The sequence below is a fragment of the Apium graveolens genome, chromosome 10 (assembly GCF_009905375.1).
Source record: "Apium graveolens cultivar Ventura chromosome 10, ASM990537v1, whole genome shotgun sequence".
Lineage (NCBI taxonomy): Eukaryota > Viridiplantae > Streptophyta > Magnoliopsida > Apiales > Apiaceae > Apium > Apium graveolens.
In genome coordinates this window covers 6,599,210-6,625,688 of record NC_133656.1, presented here as the reverse complement: position 1 = coordinate 6,625,688, position 26,479 = coordinate 6,599,210, and the positions used below count along the sequence as shown (strand labels likewise).

The 26,479-nt window shown below is 33.1% G+C and overlaps 1 long non-coding RNA gene across 1 annotated transcript; it reads left to right on the top strand.

Annotated features, from left to right (window-relative positions):
- The first annotated feature begins 942 nt into the window (after positions 1-942).
- Positions 943-4,764, top strand: LOC141690215 (uncharacterized). Its single transcript, XR_012562689.1, has 3 exons — positions 943-1,074; positions 1,227-1,304; positions 4,498-4,764. It is a non-coding gene; the product is annotated as an uncharacterized LOC141690215 (long non-coding RNA).
- Positions 4,765-26,479: the final 21,715 nt, after the last annotated feature.

Genomic DNA, 26,479 nt, shown 5'->3' with positions numbered 1-26,479 from the left:
GCGGTGGTGGCGGAGCAAACAACGGCAACAAGAAACGGCACAAGAAAGAGCCGAAGAAGATGAACGAAGGAAAAACGAGGGAAACGAGAGGTGAGAGAGAACGAGAGATGAGAGATTGAGAGACTACAGATTGATGTTTACCATATCCAATGACTCACTCCTCTGTTTTGTTTAATTACACGGCACGTGTCCCGTTTAATGGACATGTGTCGTGTCCTGACTGATTACAAACTGATTCACATCATTTTAATCGATTTTAACGGTAAAATCTGCGAATAATTATTACCCAAACCGTACCAAAATACTCCTAAAATTTTCTAAAAATCCCGAAACTAATGAAATAAATTTTTTATAATTTTTAAAATATTTTTGAAATGCAACTCGTATCCCCATTTCGAAATTAACGAATCGAGCTATATTTTAAATAAATTCAGAAATTTACGAAAACAGTCTTAAAATGTTACAAATATCCCGAAGTAAATAAAAACGTAAATGTCGTAATTTCAACATAATTTCTAAAACGCACTTTATACCCGCTTTTAACAAATAACCGAAACAACGCGCGGGTGAAATTAATCCCGAAAATTTCCAAAATAATTTTTAAAATTCTCGGAATATTCCAAACTTAAATAAATACGAGTTTCATAATTTTTGAAGAATTTTAGAATTAAATATGGATTTTACCATTAAACATACTCAGAAAATTATTTAAAGATAAATAATTAATGAAATATTGATTTCTTAATTTTATAAAATCCTAAAAATAATTATTATAATTATAAAATCATAAAAACAATTTTAGAAACATTCTCAATATTTATGCAAATAAATTTGCACTAAATCCACTTTTGAAAGTGAAAGTAATTCAATACGATCCCATAAGTAATCGCGCGGACAATCCAGTATATTACAAATCACACATCAATAGTCAAACGACACATAGCTGTCAAAACCAACACACATATTCTATTTAAATAATACTTTCCATAAATACATAAATAAATAATTTAAAAATACACGAGTCGTTATAAAGAAGATTCAAAGTCCAAGCTTGGCTCCTTCATAATTCTTAAGGTAATTAACATAGCTTCTTGATATCATAACTTAGTTATCCTAGAAGTTGGAGCATCAAAATACATGTCTAGCTAGTCCAAATAAATCATCAAAAATGATGATGAATAGTGATGAATAGTGACTAACTTTGGTTTTCTTAATTTTCATGTAAGATTAAGGTTAATTAAGCATATATCAAGGCTCCTAGAGACTATACAAGCTCTTTTCTTGTGTTAAAAAGCTTCAAGAAGGTATAAACAAGCTCTCATCTTTGATTTATAGTATGAACTTTGTGTTGGATTAGAGTTATGAATGGTTAGTATATTTTGTATATTTTAGCTGAATTAAGAAAGATATTGATTGATTGATTTGGTGGTTTTTGATGTGACAAGGTTTTGGACAGATTTTAACATGTTAGTATAGTTAAGTATGTTGGGTTCATGATTGGGTTGGTATGGATTGATTTTTGGATGGATTCGTAAATTGGAAATCGTTAATTTATAGTTGTCATAATTTTCGATTTTACAAAACCCTCTTTTGAACATCACTACTGCCATTATTAGTTAATTCATGTTTTAAGATTCATTTTGGTATATAGATCGCATTAATCAGATTTACGGTTTAGGATAAATGATTGTTTTAACTAACGGCGTTTCGCGAAACCACCCCTACCTTACATATAACTTTGAAACTGTTTTTGAGACCCCTAAATTACTTGTTTGATCATGAAATTTTTATGTAAAGTGTTTGAGGCAGTTAGTAAGTCCCTCGCGAAGGTTTCGCATTAAAAGGATTTTTTTTTGATTTTATAAAAATGATGGAGCCGAGGGTGTGGAAACGAGAAATGTTAATCAATGACTTGAAAATGAGCGTTAATGTATATGAGAGTAATGATTAGTTTCTTAAGAAATCGATGACTAATCCCGAGTTATGTTATTGTTTATAGATTATCGGACTAACCCGAGACCAACTACCACCCCCGAACAATCAGACAAGCTGTTAAACCCTAATTAATGTTGTTGTAATGATTACAAGTATATGCAATATCTTGCGATATAAATGCATGAATGTTTTGAAAACGTAATCTCACGATAAAAATGCATGTATGATTTGAAGTTAAAATTCCACGATACATATATGCATGCATGTTTTGAAATCATGATATTTCGATAGTGAAATACGATGGTTTAAAGTTCAGCTTACGAGCTATATAATACCTATGCTAGTAATAAGCTATGTTTTATGTATACCCTTAGTATAGGGCATACAAGTTTGAACATTATACTTTAAACCGGGAGACGATGTCCCCGAGTATGTTATATATGGTTTTTGATAAATATTTATATTATTTATTAAATAAATATTAGTTTTGAATTTTCATTTAAGGACTTTTAACTCCGATTAGTTTATTTAAAAATATTATTTAATCAATAATTATTTAAAGAAGAATACTTAAATTATTTTTTTTAATATTTTTGAAAATGATATATATTATTCAAATCATCTTTGGTCTTTGATATTTTCGAAGAATATTTTTAAACTTTATCAAGATTATTTTAAAAATAAAGAGAGGATCCTAAACCCCATTTTCAAAATTAAATCTTTCTTTATGAAGGAGTTTTAAATATTCGCTCAAAATATAGGGGATCGTGCTCACCGATGTGTTTTATATTCACAACGAAGATGCTGAAAAGATAAAGAAAGAGAGTTTTTATTTACTTACCCAACATTCGAGAAGTAAGGTCATGGAACAAGTTAATCCATTAATAAGCATCGCTTGGAAAATATTGGCGAGCTTCCCCTTTTCAACTAGATACGACTTCTTTGTGGAGTCCTATTAACAAGTTTCTATTTGAGGAAAAGGGTGGCAATTTTTAAGTTTCAGAGTCATGGATTTTAATTGAACTAGGAGTTAGCATAAGAGGCCGAGTAACGCCATCCAAGCATAAATTATTGGGCCTAAATTGTGACAACATCAACCCCGGGGTCAGGAGTTGACGTCACGAACAACAATAACAACAAACGTAATATAACTCAACATAATATACATAAACACGACCCCCTCACAACACCAAAAACAACCTTCTGTATCCAAAAAAACTGTTACAATAGGCCCCTAAAATATTACCTTAGGCAAAAAATAGCCTAAGGTAACATAAAATTTATGTTAGGGTTTTCGTCGATACCTTAGGATATCTAAGCTAACATATAATCCCACTAGTGTAACATAGGTTTTTCTGTTACCCTAGACCCCTAAGGTGACATAAATCAATCATAATGTAAACTAAAATATATGTTACCTTAGAGTGGCACAAAAATTTTAAAAATGTGGACCCCATTTTACTGGTATTTTTTTAGTAGCTGTTGTAACACTTTAGTAGCTAATGTAACATTGGTATGTAAGCTACTGAAATATTTATATTGCCTATGGTAACATTTTATGAAGCTAATGTAACACTTTGACAAATAAAAAATTGAAAATGTGCTATTGGTATTTAAGAAACCCCAAATTCAGTAAAACATCCAGAAAAACCAAGCCATCCAACAACCACAATATTCTTAACTTAAAAAATATTCTAAAAATTCTGCATGTTTGCTAACTTAACATATCTCCTGGAAGAACTGCTACGCCCTCGCCTATCTCACACTCCCAAAGCATATTTTGAGAATTCACGTGGAAGAGACCTTTATCTAACATGCCTACGTATATCAACCCATTCATCCGCTTCTGCTCCAAATCCAGCAAACCAAACCAGAACTTCCTGAAACATTTACTACATAAGTTATTTTGAAATAGAAATTGATATATTTTCCAAACTAAAGTTATAACTTTATTTAAAGAAATTGTCATTCCTAATAGAGAGGTTAACAAAAAAAAAGTTGGATTGGCACTATGAATTATTTGCTTTTATAATATATGTACTAGCGTATTTATAGTGATAAACACTTGGAACTATGATTTACTCCATTAAAATAAACAGTGACTTTGCACAATCAATAGTATGACAAGCCAATACGTGCAAGGAGAACTTAAAACATCCGAACTTTCTGATTCTTCTATTTGATTTATCATGCAAATAAAAGGCATGTCTCGGTCTCTGAAACTGGTATAATTGTTTAAAATTCGCTAGAGGATCAAAATGGTTGCAATGATTGATGTATCCATAGATAAATTGTGTATTTTATGTTTAAAAGATCTACATCATGAATTTGACCTTTTTAATGAATATTCAAAAATATGTATTAAAACAACATTAAACTAAAGATGTTGATCCAGTACCTGTATACGGCATCAACAACAACAAATGGGTGGGGACTCAGCTCACTATCCCCACAAACCATGTCAATAACGTAATATGTTTGATCCAACTATAATTAAAAAATAACAATATGTTAGATATATTTGAGATGTCATGTCTAATATGTTTCATGTTTAGTTTTCAGATCTTAACAAACAGGAAATATCAGTACTTACTGGAATCAGTACTTACTGGAATCAGTACTTACTGGAAGTCAGAACTTAAGGATATCAGGACTTAGATTATCAGAAGATAATATCAAAAGATGGATATCAGAATTTAAGTACTGGAGGACTAACAGTTAATGAAGGAAGCTGATTTACAGGAAAGAAGATCGAGACTAATATAAAAAGAAGATATGCATGGAAAGAGTTAGAGGACTTAAAGAATTGTATAAGATATCTGATTAATATATTTTAGGAGACAGAATTATATTCCATATCAATTAGAAGTTATCTTGTAACTGTGTACTATATAAACACAGACATAGGTTTACACTATATATGTTATCATTATCGAGAAGATCATACATTGTAACCTAGAAGCTGTCGTGATATTTCTTCATCACTGAGAGAGAACAGTTCGATTGTAACAGAGTTTATTATATCGAATATATCTATTTACTGTTACCTGTGTTCGAAATCGATTTGATTTTATTCTACACTGTAATCAACCCCCTTATACAGTATTGTGTGACCTAACAAGTGGTATCAGAGCCTGTCTGTTAACACACATACAATAAAGATCCAAACCAATCATGTCTGAAGAAGAAGAAAAGCCAACCAAGCCCGCCAAAACTGAAGAAACTCAAAAGACTCAAATCCACAGTCGATATGAGACTATAAGGGTTCCCATACTAAGACCTTCTGAGTACCCCACACGGAAAGTGAAGATGACTATGTTTCTAGAAGCTACAGATCCAGAATACCTTGACAGAATTAATGAAGGACCGCATAAGACAACCAAGCTCTCTGTTGTAGTTGCAGATCAGCCAGCAAAGACCGTACCAAAGGAGAAAAGTAAGTACACAACTGAAGAAATCTCATTCATTTCCAAGGATGCAAAGGTAAGGCATTTGCTGCATAGTGCCATTGATAATGTCATGTCAAACAGGGTAATTCACTGCAAGACTGCAAAGGAGATATGGGATGCTTTGGAGACAAGATGGCAGTGAACTGATACAATCAAGAAGAACAGGAGGACTATACTCACTCAAGAGTATGAGCACTTTGACTCAAAAAGTGATGAGTCATTAACTGACTTATATGACAGGTTTATCGAACTCTTGAATGATTTGTCACTGGTGGACAAGGAATATGATCTTGAAGATTCAAATCTAAAATTTCTTTTAGCTCTTCCTGAAAGTTGGGATTTGAAGGCTACTATTATAAGAGACAACTATGCTCTTGATGAAACTACTCTTGATGAAATTTATGGTATGCTCAAGACTTATGAACTTGAGATGGATCAAAGAAGCAAGAGACAAGGGAGAAAGTCAAGGATAATTGCTCTTAAGGCTGAGGAGGAATTCCCCAAAGTGGTTGTCTCAAAGAAAGGAAAAGGAAAAGTTCTCATCACAAAGTCTGATTCAGAATCATCAACTTCTGATGGTGATGATTCAGGAACTGAAAGTTTACCTGAAATAGATGTTGATGAAGAGATGATGAAATTGTGTGCTCTTATGGTGAAGGGTATCACAAAGATAGCCTACAGGAAATTTAGAAGGGGAAAGAAGTTTTTCAAGAAAGGTGGAAGTACTGATAAGAAAGGTTTCAGAAAATCTGAAGGCAAAGGTGCAAAGTCTGACAGAGGAGACAACTCAAAAGTCAAATGCTAGAATTATGGTGAAAGAAGCCACATATCTCCTGACTGCAAGAAAGGAAAAAGTGACAAAGGCAAGGCACTTGTCACAAAGAAGAAAAGCTGGACAGACTCTTCAGATTCTGAAGATGAGGTGAACTATGCCTTGATGTCAAATGCTGATGGAAGCCCTGAAACTGCTGAATTAAAGATACCTCAAACAACTTATGCCTTTTATACTTATGATATTGCTGAGTTGAGATTATATCTTAAAACCATGTTTATTAGCTACAGAGATCAAAATTTAACATGTGAAAGATTAACTTCTGAAAATCTTGCTTTTAAGAAAAGGAATGATTATTTAGAAAAGGAGTTAGTTATGTTCCATCAAACTCAGAAAGAGAGAGATGATGCTTTTTATGTTAGAGATGAATTGCTAAAATTGAATAAATCTCTCAAAACTGAGTTAGAAAAAGAAAAAGAGATTATCAGGACTTGGACTAACTCTGGCAGAACAACTCAGAACTTATTAAGTAGTGGAAACTGGAAAGAGGGCTTAGGTTATGGAGATGATAAAAGTGAAAAAGGAACTGAACAAATTAAGCCAATTATTGTTAAACAAACTGTTAAGCCAAAGGTAAATCCTGTTTAGTTTGTAGCTAAAACTGTAAAGTCTAATTCTGAAAAGATGAAAGAGTCTGTGACAGAAGTTAAGGAGAAGTCAACTTCTGATAAATTAGAACAGGATAAACCAGCTGAAGTCAACATATGCTTAATGACAAAGAAGCAGCTTAAACATAAGCTGAAAGAAATAAGGAATGTCAACAAGGTTAAGGCAACTAGGAAAAATAGGAATGGAATGGAAGGTGTGAATAAAAGCAATATTATATGCCTGTTCCTAATGCTCCTAGAAAGAAATGTTATAACTGTGGAAACTCTAACCATCTTGCTTCTTTTTGCAGGAAGAATAAGAAAATAAACTCTTTACCTCCTAAGTCAGGAGTTAAGAGTCAGTCTGTTAGGTTTAAGCCATAAAATCCTTGTTTTCATTGTGGTAGTTTATGGCATTCCATTTATACTTGTACGGAATATCATAGTTTATACTATGATTATTATCAAATAAAACCTTCTTTGAAGAAAGTTGCTTTCATTCCTTCTAGGGTAAAATATGATGTAAAGTCTGATATAAGTTCTGATAAACAACATGTTAGCATAAACTCTGATATTAAATCCGCTGCAAATACTAACAAACTTAAAAAGGCCAAATGATCCAAGCAAGTCTGGGTCCTTAAAACTAACCATTAGTGGTCTTTGTGATTGTAGGGCAACAGGAGAAACATCCTAGTACTGGATAGTGGATGTTCAGGATATATGACTGGAAATAAAGCCCTGCTCTCAGACTTTATGGAAAAAGCTGGCCCAGAAGTTTCTTATGGAGATGGAAACATGGGAAAAACTCTGGTATATGGCAATATTAATCTTGGGAATGTCATCATTGAAACAGTAGCTCTTGTCTCAGGACTTAAACACAATCTACTAAGTGTGAGTCAAATCTGTGACAGAGGTTATCATGTGGATTTCTTTGAAGAACACTGTGAAGTTGTAAGCAATTCTACAGGCAAAGTGGTTCTGAAAGGTTACAGGCATGGTAACATTTATGAAGCCAGACTTTCAACAAGTACTGATGGTTCTGCAATCTGTCTGTTGAGTAGAGCATCAATTGAAGAAAGCTGGAATTGGCACAAAAGACTCTCTCATTTAAACTTCAACAACATAAATGAGCTTGTAAAGAAAGATCTTGTGAGAGGATTTCCAAAATCAGTATTTTCTCCTGATGGCCTTTGTGATTTATGTCAAAAGGCAAAACAAAGAAAATCTTCTTTCAAGAGCAAAACTAAGTCATCAATTCTTGAGCCTTATCACCTACTGCATGTTGATCTATTTGGTCCAGACAATGTCATGTCTATTGCAAAGAAGAAATATGCTATGGTTATAGTGGATGAGTTCACAAGGTACATTTGGGTGTACTTCTTGCACAAGAAGAATGAAACTGGATTTACTCTAACTGATCATGTCAGACAGCTAGATAAGTTGATCAAAGATTCTGTTAAAATTATAAGAAATGATAATGGAACTGAGTTCAAGAATTCAATCATGGAAGAGTTCTGCAAAGAGCATGGAATCAAATAGGGATTTTCTGCACCCGGAACTCCACAGCAAAATGGAGTTGTAGAAAGAAAGAACAGGACTCTCATTGAAGCTGCACGAACTATGCTTGATGAAGCAAAGCTGCCAACCTACTTTTGCGCTGATGCTGTGCAGATTGCTTGTTTTACACAGAATGCAACACTCATAAACAAGCATGGAAAAACACCATATGAGATGGTGAAGAAAAAGAAGCCAAATCTGAAATACTTTCATGTATTTGGTTTCAAGTGTTTTGTTCTTAAGACTCATCCTGAACAACTGTCAAAATTTGATCTAAAAGCTGATGAAGGAATTTTTGTTGGATATCCACTTTCCACAAAAGCCTTCAGAGTCTACAATTTAAGAACAAGGGTTGTCATGGAATCTATCAATGTATCTTTTGATGACAAGAAGATTACTGGACTTGAAGATTTCAATGATCACGATAAACTGAGATTTGAAAATGAAGACTTGAATTCTGATTCTGTAAATTCTGATGACTTAAACTCTGAACCTGTAAGTACTGATGTCATTGAATCTGTGGTAACAACTCCAAAGTAAAATGCACCTGTCCAGGGGAAGCAAGCTGAAGATCCTACCACATCTCAAGACTCTAAAGAAGCATCAGAACCTAACACTGGCTCTTCAAACTCTGATTCATCTAGTTCTGATGAGCCAAATTCTGATAATTCTGGAAGCTCTGATACTTCAAATCCTGAAGGATCCAAGTCAAACTCTGAAGTCTCAGAGAGCATAACTACAGGGGGAGCATCAGAAAATGCTGATGGAGACAGCATGGATCATGGGGGAGGATCCAGTTCTAGAAGTCAACTTCAATCTGCAAGGAAGTGGAACAAATCACATACACCTGACTTAATTATTGGAGATCCTGAAGCAGGTGTCAGAACTAGAACTGCAACATCAAATGAATATCTCTATCATTCTTTTCTATCTCAGACTGAACCAAAGAAAGTGGAAGAAGCTCTTCAAGATGCTGATTGAGTGCAAGCAATGCAAGAAGAGTTAAATGAATTTGAAAGAAACAACGTCTGGACCCTAGTGCCAAGACCAAAGAACAAATCAGTTGTTGGCATAAAATGGGTGTTCAGAAATAAAACTGATAATGATGGAATAATTACAAGGAATAAAGCAAGGCTGGTTGCTAAAGGCTACTCTCAACAGGAGGGTATTGATTATGATGAAACATTTGCACCAGTTGCTAGATTAGAAGCTATAAGGATCTTTTTGGCTTATGCTGCTCACAAAAAATTTAAAGTCTTTCAAATGGATGTGAAAAGTGCTTTTCTTAATGGAGAATTAGAAGAAGAGGTCTATGTTGAACAACCTCCAGGCTTTGTAGATTCAAAATTTCCAAATCATGTCTACAGGCTTGACAAAGCACTTTATGGCCTTAAGCAAGCTCCTAGAGCATGGTATGAGACTTTAGCTCAATTCCTTCTGAAAAGTGGATTTCACAGAGGTACAATTGATAAAACACTGTTCTACCTCAACCATGGAAAGGACTTACTTTTGGTACAAATATATGTTGATGATATCATATATGGTTCTACAAATGACAAACTCTGTGAGAAGTTTGCAAAGCTAATGCAGTCAAGATATCAAATGAGTATGATGGGAGAACTTAGTAATTTATGGGCCTTCAAGTCAAGCAAACTGAAGAAGGTACTTTTATCTGTCAGTCCAAGTACACCAGAAACTTACTGAAGAAGTTTGGAATGCAAGATAGTTCAACAACATCCACTCCCATGACCACTGCAACCAAGTTAGATAAAGATACTGGTTAATCAGTAGATATTACTAACTACAGAGGTATGATTGACTCTTTACTCTATTCAACTGCAAGTAGACCTGATATCATGTATGCTACCTGCCTTTGTGCAAGATTTCAGGCTGATCTAAGGGAACCTCACTTAATAGCTGTGAAAAGAATTTTCAAGTACCTTAAGGGTACAGCTAATCTGGGATTGTGGTATCCTAGAGAATCAGATTTTAAACTAATAGGTTACTCAGATGCAGATTTTGCAGGATGCAAAATAGACAGGAAAAGCACTAGTGGAAGCTACCAATTTCTTGGAGGCAGATTGGTTTCTTGGTTTAGCAAGAAATAGAAGTCAATTTCCACATCAACTGCAGAAGCAGAATATATTGCTGTAGGAAGCTGTTGTGCACAGATTCTTTGGATGAAGAATCATGTACTGGATTATGGGTTAGAATTTTCCGAAATCCCTATTTACTGTGATAATCAAAGTGCTATTGCTATGACAGGTAATCCAGTTCAACACTCAATGACAAAGCACATAAACATTAGGTACCATTTCATAAGGGAACATGTGATGGAAGGTACAGTGGAATTGCACTTTGTTCCAACAGATCAACAACTAGCAGATATCTTCACAAAACCACTATGTGAAGCTACCTTTACAAGACTGGTAAATGAACTTGGAATGGATTCAGGTTCTTTCTCTAAATCTGCTTAGTTTTAGTTCTCATGCATCAGACTTTATGATCAGTGTTTATAGATTGTTTTATTTTCATATAATTTGTGATTAAAATTGAAATTCATTAAATGCTGATTGTTATCTGATGTGGATCTTTAAACTCTGATAGTGTTTTGAATGTTCTGTGACTATTCAATCCAATGAGGATAACTGTGCTAGATGCTGATCTAGTAGTCTTTAACATACTAGAAATCCCATGTTGGAATTAGTTGTTTATGTGGAAACTCATTAACACAAGCAAATTCTGATTTTAAGCTTAGTCAAGTTTACTTTGTGTATCTTATTACTAAGTCACAAACTAGATTATTGCTTCTTATCTGTTAGATTCTGATGTCACTAAATCTTAAGGATGAACTAAATGCTGATAAGCCTCACTTATCAAAAGAAAAGAAAAGAAAAGAAAAGAAAAAAAAAGTCAGGTACTCCTTTGAGATCTAGAGTAAATATATGGAAGGGAAGACCCAAGTGCATTGCTGGTATTAAGTAATATGCATTAGAAAAGCAAATAAATTTTCTTGGTGACTTTTCACATTCTCTGATTACTGGAGAAATACTCTGACAATAGCATAAATTTTGATAAGCAGTCATGACTCACTTACACTGAGAAGCCACTGTAAAAAGAAATTTCAAAAGATGCATAAAATGAGCACAAACAGTTGAGGTGGACTCTTGCATAAATTTGTACTATAGTAGACTTCATGATTGATGACAGATTTTAAGCACTTTTTTTAGTTATGCCTTATTTCTATGATGTACTGAAGTTTATCAGACTTTAATCTTTATCTGATATTTTGCTAAATGCACACACTTTCACTCCATATGAATGATGAAAATTACTGTGGTGATTAAGTTGTTTTTGATAAACAGTTAAGTGTCATTTGCATAAATTCTGAGGATAAGTTCTAATGGAAGTTCTGATGATTAAACTCTGAAGAAAACAAGTTAGTATTTGTATGAAGAATTAAAGAAAAAGATTTTCATTTTTTGAGTTCAGAAGCCATATTCTAATGACTATTAAAATCTGATATAAGTTAAGTTTTGATATTAAATCCTGATGGAATCCTTGATGCTTACATGGCATTTTTATTTACTTGACTTATTTGTGGTAAAATCTGAAACAGTCATATTTAAATCAGAATATATTTGGGTAAGATAAAAACAGTCAAAATCATAATCGGTTAGTGATAAACGTGTTTGTCTTGAAAAACTGCATGTGCACAGTAATTATTGTTTATTTTACGTGCTCATTAACTCTTGCTTTAACTTTTTACTCACTGTTATTATTACACATCGGTCTAGGGAGACGAGGCATCATTATTTGTATTCTTAATAGTTAAACAGTCCTCGCGTCCCTTGGTATTCCATTGGCTATTTAAACCGACTATTCATCCCAGCCAAATCATTTTCCATTTTCTCACAAACTCACTCTCTCTTTTAGTTCTCATCATTTTTCTACTTCATAAACAAAAATGGTTCGTTTCAACTTGTTCATGAACTATGAAACTTTCAATATAGAGTTGAGTTGTGATGACTGGAAACAGGAGTGGCATGTCACCGCCATTCCTGAAGAGCTCTGGAACTCTGTTCCACAAGAGGTTCACACAGACCTCTTGTTCTTTTCGATGGAGTACCACCTACAACTTGATCGATTGGAAGAAGAAAGGAGAGAGGCTCTTCGTCAGCAAGAACGGATCATCCGTCTTGCAGTGCTCTTTGTCAGCAGTAGAAGGAACTAGTCGATAGGTTTTCTTAGACTAGGACTAAGGCTGTTGATGTTAAGAATCTTAGAATAGGACTATCTTGTAATTTTTGCATGTAATCGATAAATTTCATGAAATGTACTCGTTTAATATATTAATAAAATTTTCTTTAATTGCAAGATTTAGTCTCTGTTTCTCAAATTATATGAATGTGCATGTTTAATTGCAATTTGTTAATCTTTACTTCATCTATTTTTAACTTTATCCTTTGATGAATGTTTTTATTACAATTATGGTCAATAATAAATTTTGTTGTTTTGAAGAAACAATTGAAGCACGGTTTCATGCATCAGAACCTGTGATAGTTGAAGCTGAGAATGTTACTTCTCAGAAAGAAACTGCAGCTCAAAGTTCTGATACTTTGAAGAAGAAATCTGTAAGTTCTAAAGCTGCTAAAGCAACTCCTTCATTGGAAAGGAGATTGAAGAAAATGAAGGCTGGGTGGTATTTGGCTAAAGCTCCATCAGAAGATACTGAAGAAGCTGAGGAAGGGGATCAGGAATCTCTGATCTCACAAGAACCGATTATCATTGAAGCCCTTCCAGCTCAAACCAAAGAAAATGCTACTGATACAGTTGTAACCCCTCCTGTCTCACCTATTAAAGCTACAGATGATGCTGAAGAACACACTGAAAATTCTGAAATAGATATTCATAATTTGAATATACCAAATGTTCTTTATCTGGAAGCTCCATCTACGGAAGCTCAGCAATTTCTAACTTAATTTCCAATTTTAAATGCTGAGATAACATCTACATCAATCACACCAGCTTTGGAGATAAATTCTGATGTTCAGAATTTAAATGAAGCTGTTCCTGAATCTCCAGTTGCTTCACACACTGTTGTGTTGTCAGAATCCTCAAGTTCTGAAGACAGTGATTCTGCTGAGACTCCAATTCCTATATTAGGAAAGGAAGAATTGGTGAAGAAATTTGTTGAAAAGGAAGCACCTATTCCTTCGGAGGATACTCACAGAGGTGTAGAGTGGACCAAGAAGTGGAATGACACTGATTTCATTCCAAGTTCTAACATTCTGACAGAGCATATTGCTAAAGCTGATGAGTTGCTCACAAATGCTGATTTAAAGACACAACTCAAGATCACTGCTCTATCTACCAAACATCTTCAAGATCTACATTCTTCTACTCTTGAGAAGGTTGATACACTAAAGAAACATGCTAATAAGCTAGATCTACAGCTTAAGCTTGACAAGAACAGATATATCAGACCGACTCTTGAGAAAATTGAATCCATTGAGAAGATTCAAGAGAAGTAACAGGCCCAAATTGATGAGCTCCTGGCTAACCAAGTTTCTCAGAAAGCTCAATTGGAAGAAATCCAATCTTCAGTTGAACTTCTTCTTTGTCTCTTACTTCCTGATGATGCCAAAAAGGGGGAGAAGGTAGTTAAGTCCAAATGCTCACCTACTGAAATACTGAAGAAAAAGGATGATAAAAGTGATGACCAAGGAAACTCTGATAAGAGTAGAGGTCAAGGAAAAGTTCAAGGAAATTCTTCTACACAGAACAAGTCAAGTTCTTATGGTGTGAATGCTAAAAGACTGAAGTCAAGTTCTGATAAACAAAGTCTGATGTCAAGTTCTGATATTCTGATTCAGTCAGGATCTAAAGACTCTCAGAAGTTTTTACAAACTCTGAAGCTAAAGGGGAAGCAGACTACTGTTTATTACAAAAATCCTAAAATCCAGACACTTGATGAGGAGATAGCAAGAAGATTATTTCTGAAATGAAATCCAGGAATGGATTTGGAAACTCTCAATGAAGAAGAAGCTAGATTTGCTGCTAAGAAGACAAATCGTAAGTCTAAAACTTCTGATGCAAAGAAACCTCCAAGGACTAAGGAAAAAGGCATTGTGATCAGGGAAAAGTCAAATTCTGAGACTTCAAAGTTGAAGACTAGATCACAAACTGAGATTGATCCTAAGTCAAAAGGGAAAGAAAAGGTTGGTGAACCTTTAAAAATTGAGAAAAAGATAAGTTCTTCCATTTCAGTCTATCAAACTACAATGCATGATGATGATTTGATAGAAGATGAAACTGTTCAAATTCTGAAGAAAAGAAAGATAATTGAAGAATCTAAAACAACCTCTGACACTGCTCAAATTGTTCAGAATGAAGAACAGCAAGCTACAGAAGAAACAACAAATTCTGATCAAGTTAATTTGGAAAAGATGACAATTGTTGATAAGAAGAAGCTGTTATGGAAGAAAGCTACTCCAGTAGAACCAAAATCCAATCTCTTGATGAATCAACTTGCAACATTTGGATTGAGATCCAAGCAACCTAGAGATAAAGCTGGATTAGGTTCTAATGAAGAGAAAATACAAACATGAGTAGAAGTTACTCTAAGAGATCCTTTCATGTTGACAAACAAACCATATGAACAAATCAAATAAAAGAACCTTGACAAGGTGTTGTCGGCTCAAATCACTATGCCATAAGTGGGCTATTGTAATGCCTAAATGGTGTTACAATAGGCCCCAAAAGCGTTACAATACGTCTATTGTAACACCAGGGGGCGTTACGTATACGAGCATTACAATAGACACCCTAATGTAACACTTCACTGATCTATTGTAAAAGAGAGGAAAATGTTACAATAGGCACATACTGTAACTCTAAAAGGCCAAAATGTAACACAAAATGAGTGATACAATAGCTTGATCAATATTGCATAAGTGGGACCCACAAGTTTGGGTCCCACAATCTATTGTAACAGTTGTTTTATCTATTATAATACCATTTTTTTGTAATTAAGCAACACTACCATATGTAATATAACACTATATGTAAACATATATTACACTAGAATAGTCAAATATAACAATCCCATATATAATTAATAAAATATCAAATTTGCATACATGAGTCTCAATTTTTCGAACCAAACTATTAAATAACAGTCTCATTCTCCAAACCATACCACTACATAAGAGTCTCATCTCTAACACCAACAACTACAACATAACATCCAAGCTATCCTTGGATAAAAAACTACTCTTCGACTATCCTTGGATATGAAATTATACAAAATAACCCAAGTAGAGAAGTACTTTTTTCCCTTTTACACGTTCCTGATCTGGATACAAAATAACCAGGTAGAGAGCTACTTATTCTCCCTCATTCCCCATTCCTTGCTCCTGTACACGGGTCACACCAAATTTCATAAGAATCAATACAAAATGCATTTTGGACTTAGACAGGGAAAATGAGGATTTTGTAATAGATGCTAGCTAAGCGAATAATATACTAAAAGAAAAATAAGTAAGAATCACACACAAAACTGAGGACTTAGACAAGGGAAAGGTGTGCATTTGGATTTCCTATAGTATATTCTCCCATCTGCTTCTAATGACAACGCCATATGATAGTCCTTAATCCCCTGAATTTGCATCCTTTGTTTGTGGAAGATATACAATGTACAATAAACAAGTCCTGCATAATAGAAACTGAAATGTACACGTATGAAACTGATTCTCAATTCTTGCATTTGCAAACAATTTTCTAACCTTATCAAACCATTTTTATGTAAAATCATGCAATAGTGTCTATTAGGTGGTTCAAACATATACATTAATGCTAAATGTCACTGGTTGCAGAAATGACAAATAACCAAAAAAGCAAAATACTGAAAAATGACACAATCCGTATACATCACCTTCATCAAAACTTTCAGGACCCCGAGCTTGTCCCTTTCTAAAAGTCACAGAACGAAATGCAACAAAGTTCAACTTGGAGCCACCGAGATGCAGTTATTAGATGCAGTGAAGCATAAATACACTACTCAGATTCCTGAATTCATCTTTTGACAAACTTGCGACCATATTTGAACTTCCTGACAGAAACCCTTATCCCAGAGGACTATAGGTAACAATCCCGATGCCTAATTCTCTGAATAATAAAGAACCATAATAAGATAACAGACAGTTTAAAGCATTTTGTAAATTTCCAACAGTAACAATCAATGTCTGTAAGATGTTTGACATCAATTACTTCATTTTGTATGACTATCAGTACAATACAAGGAATACCTGAATTTTAGAAACCAGAGTTGTTAAATAAATAATATTGGGTTATGTTTCTTCATGAAATAGTCTCATAAAGTTAGGTTGTGTTTACAAATTTAAATTTTCTTACTAGCAAAAATTAATTTTAATTAAGAAAAACGTAAATGCACTAGAAAATATACAATCAATTACATGTTACATTATTAGAATGAAACTTAAGCTACATTTAATTTTGAAACTTACCTTCCACAAGTCATCTTTTGACAAAATCGAGTTTTGTGGTCCTGTACATCTTAGTCCAAACACAAAATTCCTCTTTCCCTTGCAAAGTATATATCAAACTTATACTTTGAAGAGTTTCAGAGTGACAAAAAACAACACTAAATTAACATGCAGTTATTAGTAAGTGTCTATGTATGTGGGCTAACATTATAACTGCAATCAGTCCAAAAACTGATAAAGAAACATGCATCAAGTGATATTACCCAATAGAAATGTTAATAGAAAATAGTAACAAAATCAAAATACCTGGCAATAATCATAGTTCAAAACTTAAAGAATCAAACCTCTAGCAAGAGCCTTTTGTAACCTATCCCCTGTCTGTTTTCCGCATTATTTTAAGAAATCACAGTCATCTTCTTTTAAAGATGATGTCCCTGACATGTTGGGGTTCTCAGGTTGTTCCTCTGTCTTGAAACTACTCAAACCTCTTCCTTTCCTTCTCGAGTGTAATATTACCTTGTCCAGTATCCCCACAGACCAGATGATCTTTTTATAGTTCTTCCTCACATTTTGTTCTCTTAAATGGGCCTTCAAAATATAGCATTAGAATTCAAAATTTTAGCTGATTACAGATAAGCACAAGGGTGCATGTGTCAGGGCACATGGACCAAACATAGATTAAATATCTAAGTCTAACAAGGAAGGATTGGATTAAACCTGAATAGAGATTATTAATTTAAATATACAATCCCCAGTAGAGAGGGATGGAGGGAGATGCTACCTCAGTGATGCACCATGCAACAAATATTATGAAAATGGATGTATACCCTGTACCTACATATAAAAACAAAAATAAAATTGATGGTAACCATTGGTCAATTATAAATGAACTCAACTACTGATCGCACGAATAGTTGGCCTTGGCCATGACAACTCAGCTACTAATCGCTATCAATCCTATAAAATGCCATGATCGATAATCAAATGTTTTGCTGCTCGAAATCAGGGCAGATACATAATTTGATACCGTTTCCCATAATCAAATGCAGATATTAGGATTATTAAATCTACAACCTAAATTTTTTTTCCTAAATAGTTAAATTCATATATTGCATTCATAGTACGACAAGGACATCACCCAGTTTAGCTTTGTTCTCAGCATTCATAGTACGAGCAATAAGATCCGCAGTCGATTAAACAGCAGCAGCCACGCCACTACGTAGCCGCTAGCTCTAACTTCAGTTGCCTGTATAGCAGCGGTATCGCTCTGACCCACTGGCTTATCTCCTGCAGTTAGAGGAGTGATCTCTAAAGCCTCACCTGTAGTAACAGAATTACTACCTACCAGATAGTGTTCCAAGTGTTACTGCCTTTAGAATGTCAATTTCATTATCTGATCTCATACCAATAACATGAAATGCTCAGATGCTACATAATTAACAGTAAATCATACCTTGACATCCAGATTTAGTGCTCTTTAAATATGTATCAAAATTATTGTTAACTGGTTGAATTGTTATATGTAATTGAAGTTGTAGGACTTCTGAGAAAGTACCAACAATAGCTGTTATTGTAGACACCCATTCATCTACCAAAACTTTCCATACCCAGCAAACCATAACAATAATCTCAGAAGAAAGCGATATGCTTTCTTTTAAAAGAGTTTCAATGAACAATGCAGAACTAAACTAAGTAATGCATTGGAAGCTAGACAATCAATTCAAAACAAAACAAAACGACCAGAGAAACAAAACAATAAATAACATTTATCTGTATAACATACTTATATGAACAAAGATGAGATACATTTGTCTGTAGTTACTCAAATCACTTCAAATTAAATTATATATGCTCTATCTTCAACAAAAAAAATAAAAAATTGAAGAGTCTTGAATACCAATCAATTATATAACCATCTACAACCAAGCAAGAGAAAATAAATTGCAAGAGAAGTCAAGAAAGCTATTGTATGATAAATATGTATGCATATTCTTATATGGGTATCTATCTCTGGTAAACAAAAAGAGGGGGTTACAGCTTATTATATTCTATAAAAAGAAAAAAGAGGCAGAATAAAATTTTGTGCGTATATGTATGTATAAAAACCAGGAAAGAAGAGAGAGACAAAGACAATACAAAGGGTAGCCATAAAACAATATAGAAGAGAGAAAGAGTACCTGAGAAACAAGGAAAAGGGTGACTCTTTCAACTTCGTCACTTTCTATTATAAATTCAAAGATCTGAAGAAGTCCTGCACACATATATAAAGGGCGATTAGTTGAAGTTCAAGTAAATAAAAGCCCTAATTTAATTTAAAAATGAAGAAACCTATATTTTGAACTCAAATTCAAAGCCCTAATGTCAAAAACCAGCCTCATCCCACGAATTAATTGAGATCCTAAACATACGACGAGGTTGTAGAGACAGTGCGGTGAGATTGCAGAGAGGCGTCGTGCACTGGTCGGTGAGGTTTGAAAGAGAGACAGAGATAGAGAGGGAGAGATAGAGAGAGAGAGGTGTGAGCGAGACAGAATATCGGGGAGAGAGAGTCTTGAGGTCTGAGTTTGTTTAACTCAATCATTCACTTAGGTGGGAAAAGTGCCGCCCAATAATTCACCTAGTAAAATGTTTATCATTTTTTTATTATTTTCATTTTACTTTTTAATTTTAATTATTAAAATATTATTCATTAAATAAAAAACAGACAAGTAATTTCAGATAAATAGGAAAATAAAAAATCTTTGAATTTATGTATAAGAAATTTTAGATTTAAATCATATTATTTGTTACATTGATCATTCACTAGTAAATTAGAATATAATTTAATACTAATTTATGATAATATTTCTATTTTAATATTTCCAAAAATTAAAAAAGTATCTACTATAACACCAGTTGTTGGTGTTACATGTTATGCAACACCGGAAATTCTCCGCAACACTAGTTTTATAACTATTGTAACACTGCAAGAGAGGTGTTACAATAGGCCAAAAATCTCTTAGCTAATGTAACGCTCATTGTAACACTTGCATTACAGTAGCCCACTTATGGCGTAGTGAATCGTGATAGATACTCATGATAAGGAAAATCTAAAGGAGAAATTGATTTTATTTCTCTATGATGGATTAACTTACAGACTAGCTGATACTGATATGCTAAAGAAGTCTGTTAGAGAACTTCAACATATTCACTATCTTCTGGAAGTAAAATATGATGTTCCAAGAAGATGATCAGAATACATTTTGAAGGCTATAAGAGATCTATTCAGAATCTCTGGTACAAAGACTTCTCAATATATACCAATGATTACTGAAGATGATGAAAGAGAAATTCCTATGCTGAAGAATTCTGCTAAGGTGGAAGTTATTTTGAAAGGAAAATGCTTATGTTATAATGAAAACTCTTCATATCCTAGAGTTATCAGACTTGGTGATGGACTTGAAAGAACATCAATTCAAGCTCTCAGAACTACCATTTATCAGATGGGTGATAGTAAAGATGAAAAACTGATGCAGGTCAAAGCACAGTTAGTTGAAATTCTGAGGAAAGCTAAAGAAAAACTGGTAAGAGATTTTGTTAAGAATAATTATGGATCCAGATTGATCCAGTGAAGTTGGTAAAGCTGAAAGGACTGTAAGTTGTAGTTAATAGTCTTATCAAACTCTTATTGCATTTGAACTTAAATATTTTTGACATCATCAAATCTATTAACTTATATATTTTGCATAATTTACAAGTTGGGGGAGATTGTTAGATATAGTTGAGATGTCATGTCTAATATATTTCATGTTTAGTTTTCAGATCTTAACAACAGGAAATATCAGTACTTACTGGAATCAGTACTTACTGGAAGTCAGAACTTAAGGATATCAGGACTTAGATTATCAGAAGATAATATCAGAAGATGGATATCAGAACTTAAGTACTGGAGGACTAACAGTTAAGGAAGGAAGCTGATTTACAGGAAAGAAGATCGAGACTAATACAAAAAGAAGATATGTATGGAAAGAGTTAGAGGACTTAAAGAATTGTATAAGATATCTGATTGATATATTTTAGGAGACAGAATTATATTCCATATTAATTAGAAGTTATCTTGTAACTGTGTACTATATAAACACAAACATAGGTTTACACTATATGTGTTATCATTATCGAGAAGATCATACATTGTAACCTGGAAGCTGTCGTGATATTTGTTCATCACTGAGAGAGAACAGTTCCATTGTAACAGAGTTTATTATATCGAATATATCTGTTTACTGTTACTTGTGTTTGAAATCAATTTGATTGTATTCTACAATGTATTCAACCCCCTTCTACAGTGTTGTGTGAATTAACACAATAAACAACCAAAAATAAAGTTCCAGACTTTACTATTATACTGGTTTATCAATACCTGTATCTATAAGTTATACCTCGTCGAATATGCAGTCAAGTATCATATATGATTGTCCAGAGCCCTCACCTTTTTTCATCCATTAGGTAAAACAGAAGCAAACTGATGCAACAATGAACCATTTCTCATTCTACTAATAGTATTCCCATTTAAAGAAACAACAAAACATCATTTTCCAGAAGGCCTTGCAAATACATACCTGCAATTATACAATTATTCACCATTCAAATTTCTCAAAAGCATAAATAATCAAATTGACACTATATAATATAAGCCTATACATATGATTCTGTCAGTTTTACAAACTTCTTTTCATGCAAGTGTTAAGACTGTCCTAAACCCTCGCCGTGTTTCGACAACTATCTTCAAAAGCTAGATACTAGGCAACATTTTGAACCACCTAAAACAAGCATCAACTATTACACATACACCTTTAATATATATTTTCTGTGAAAAAGAACTAGAAATCCAAGAACAGGAGTCTGTGCAAAACACATAGATAAAAAAAAGAGAACGCATAGAAACTTACCAGTCAAGTCCCCTTAGACATATACGATATTGTTGATAGTACTGCTCCACAGTGCATAGCAGTACAACATATAGCTGCTTTCTGGAATGACATTTCAAGCACATGCCCAGAAGAAGCTAACACATCCTGAAATAATGCAGCAGCTATTATGTTAATCTAGTCTAATTAACTCAGTGGCATACTAATATGAAAAACACTCGAGTCTATGTGTCATGTAACTTATATATACAGAGAGTGAAGAAGGGAGAAGGAGATAGGTGACTTTACCTTCTCCGAAACTCTTCAAATGCAACAACAGCTAGAAAAAGAGTACAAAATTCAACACTTGTAAAGGCGATCAGGACTTTATAGTTGAACTAGCATAAATCCCGTGCGATGCACGATTCCCGTTAATATTTTAAATTTTTATTTATCCCGTTATATTATATTTTTAAAATATTTATATAAATATATAATAATTATAAATTTATAATAGATATAATAGAATAACTTGTGATCGTAATTTAGTAGAATAAATAGACTATTTCTAGTAGTTTAACGATTTAGTAGTTTAGCAGATATATAACACTAATAACACTATTTATTTATTTTTTAATAATAAGATAAGTTGTATTCGTAGTTTAGTTGGATAAGTATTAAATATGTTTAGTAGTTTAACAATCTAGTAGTTTATTGGATTTATAACACTATTTATTTATTTTTGTAATAATAAAAATTAGGGAATAACCGTTGAACCAAATTATACCCCATTCTGGTTATTATAATATAGTATATATATAGTATAGATCTGCCAACCATTCTAAAGAGTCAGTGTTAATATAAAGTAAATGTTCGCATATGAACAAAACAAAGAAAATCTACACCTATAATAGTCTAGGCAGCTGGTTCCAGAATCTGGATCATGCGTCCTTGACATTGATACTTAATACTATTACTTGACATTGATACTTGATACTATGACTTTTTTGGAGGGGAACCAAAAACATATAATATACTCATATGTCAGCTTGTGATATTCTAAAAAGTTAGCATAAATATATACATAACACAACTTTACCCAAGTTCAACATAAATATATACATAACACAACTTTACCCAAGTTCAAAAGTATTCAACTTTAAAGGGGGGGCAACTGCCACACCGGCCATCCAAATGGGAATTCTCCAGGAGAAGAATATATGGTGCTATGAAGATGGAATAGATCACCTTAGAATATTTGAGATGAAGAGCCTCACATACAATTATGGCTTGCAAAAACATCCAATTCCAACAAAAATATTTAAATATTTAAGGTTGTACCAGAGCAAACAGTTAAGACTTAATTTACTAACAAATGCTACAATTGCAGAGAGGCTGTGCGACTTGGAGTCATCCATATGGCACTTCTTAAAGGTAGTTCAATGCAAGTTTGTCCTGCACAGAGAAAGGAAATGATCTAAGCCATACCACGTCTAAGGGAAGTTTTTGTACTGAATGGATTGTAGAAATTCAACCTAAGGACCTAATTTACAGATTGTAGAAGTGATTTCTAAGACAAGATGTACCTCAAGTATAGACTACTGCTGAGATAAGCATTATGAGTAATAAAACCCTATGCAATACTCTTAATGTAACATATTGGCATAAGACAGAATCAAAAACTAATATTCCTCAAAATCCCAAGTTTTCCACTCTAGCCCTCCAATATCTTATTACTTCAGTGAAGATCTCTGCTTTTGGTACCTGTTGTGTATGCATAAGTATATATCCTGAATTTATCATTTTCACATACTTCAATAAAAAGAAAATAGATCAAAGGTAAATTCATAAGACTAATGTTAATTGTAATATCACGTAATTTTTAGAATAAAAATAATAATAGAATGATAGACATAAAAGGATTAAAATTACATAAGGACTAGGATTTAAAATTGAATTAGACTAATGGGTCTAATATTTGAATCAGATTCTAATATGGATAAATTGCTGGTTAAGAAATAGGATTTTGTATCGTTATAAATACATATTATTCATTTTCCTGGTCTTTTCGGAAAACTCTTTTCATTCTCTACAACTTTCATGTTTCATGTTTTCCACGAAAACCTCGTTTAGACGGTTAAAAAGAGTAAACTCAAATCTGGTCAGGTTTTGAGATAAGTTTTCGATCGATCTTGCTAGTGTTTTCAAAATTATGTGTTATGTGTGTATATTTTATTATCAAAACTTGGGCTAAGTGATTATATATTTGAAAGTATGATGTGTTATAATATAGGTATTATTGTATCTCTCTGGTGTCTAGACGATAATTTAAGATCTTTGATTTATGCTATGGTTTTTGAAATTATCGAATAAGAACTTAGGACTGTAGTCTCCGGATTGTAGTGACAATTTTGTGAAAATTTAGGACCGTTATCACCGGGTTGTAGTGGTCGTGGCATGAGTTATTGGTTTTGAATTATTGTTGTTTATGTGGTATTTGTATTGTGTGTATCGAATAAGAATAAGAATAAGAATATGTATCGAAAGTGTTTGTTTCGTATATCGTATCTTATAGATTATCATATTTTGTTATATGTGTACTGTTACTTGGCCTGCTAGTTGGATCGATTGTTTTCTTGTTGGGCTATATAGCTCATTACTTACAATTTCAGGTTTCATCGTCGATTTCGAGTTGGATAGGACTCATGTTCGAGGACTTAGGATTTGAGTAGATTGACTTTTGGACCACTTCAGTTAGCTGCGCTTTCGTAATAGTACCTTTGTAATAGACGTTTAAATTTGTAAATTGAATTTTGTACTTGTTTTTATTTAGATTTAATAGTCCGGAAGTGCGGGTTGCTTCATTAATCCAATATTTACATTATCAAATAAACCTCAGAGTCTAGAAACTACGTTCATGGCCTTGGTCTTCTCTCTGTCTTCATAAATCTCCAATTTAACTACCATTTTCTACTACCAAAAAAAGATGTATAAATCTATTATATTATTTAAAAGATCATGACAAACAACAAGATGATTTCATAAGATGATGATCTCACACAAAACTTATACAAAAAACATCAAACTAAAGATATATTCATTCTCCTCCTTGTCAATCTTTTCTATCAAAGGCTTTACGTCTATTCCACCTTGACCATAGACATAAACTCTTCGTATTGAACACAAAGTGCTGCAACTACTCCCATATGAAACCGAATGCAAGATGAAACAATATTTTGACAAAATATCTTCAATAAAAATTGTCAACCGCAAATTTTCCGACAAAGAGTATTAGAAAAACTAATGTTAATAAAATACATCTGCTTGAGGCTTCTTACAGGACTATCATCAAACAATTGATGACCACAGTCAAAGACAAATATTTTTTTACAAAAATTTGCTTGAGGCTTCTTACAGTAATATCATCGAAATAAAGAACGCAGAACACGAACCAAATATACATCGAAATAAAATACGTAACTAAAAAAAACATCAAAATGAGAAATAAAAACTAAATAAATATAAAAACGATGCCTACAATAGAAATACCTAAATTCAAAACTTTAAAACGGAAAGCCCTAATTAAACACATGAAATCAGGGGAGAGAGATGGGGGAGATAAATAAATATATATAGAGAAAGAGAGAGAGAGAGCTAAAGCATCCACCAAAATCATTTGAGGCCTAATTTGATGAAAAAATCAATTAACCTTAGTTATTCAAAGTGCAAATCTCTAATTATGTCATAGAGATAAAAGTAGAGGGCAAGTAGAGGGCAAGATAGTGAAGTTAGTAGAGAGGGGGTTGGGGGAGCAAGAGTGAGGTGAGTCTTGTGGGAGAGTAAAATGAACCCGTTTTTTCCGAAAATTGGGCGGCTCTCTGAAAATTGTTAAAACAAAATGGGCGGTTTCTTTAGCCCGACAAATTTTTGAATATTTTATTATTTTTACAAATTCAAATATTTATACTTTAATATATACTCTTTTTTTGATAATTTTATAAATTTATACATTTATATTTTTTTATTTTTAAAACTACATATCAAAGCTTATTTTAAAAATTATGGGGAAATTCGTACTATGTCTATTTTTTATATATAATTATTTAAATTTGGGAAAATAAATTATTTTGTATTTTAATACTTTCAAAATTCTTATTATCATTTTTTTAATCTTATTATGTATGAAATTCGTATATCATTATATATATTATTTATCAAATTTGTATATCAGATCAAATTCTTGTCAAATTATTATTTAATCATAAAAAATAATTATATTTATCTTTTTAATACTCTAGAGTAACACTTATTCTTAAATGCTGCAGACTTGAACACTTTCTAGCTAATGTAAAATCGCATTCTTGCCTAAACTAACACTAAAAACACAATGTTGCAGTAGGCCATGAGTAGCATATCTATGGTAACATATTGGGGTAACACTAATTTGGAGGGCGTTGCGATAGATCATATTTGGTGTAGTGCCTACTTCCCAAAGTCTTTGCCAGGTTTAAGTATGACTTATGTTACAAAATTATACAACCAAACTTATTCAACAAGTTTGACACACAAACTTATTACAGCAACTCATCAGACCACATCTGGTCTGACACAACTACCTCTAAGGAGCCGGGTACGGGAGGGACTGGAACTTTGCCCTGACTGGGACATATGGGTCTCCTAGGCATCTACAATATTTATATACATACAAAACAAGCTGCAAGGGTGA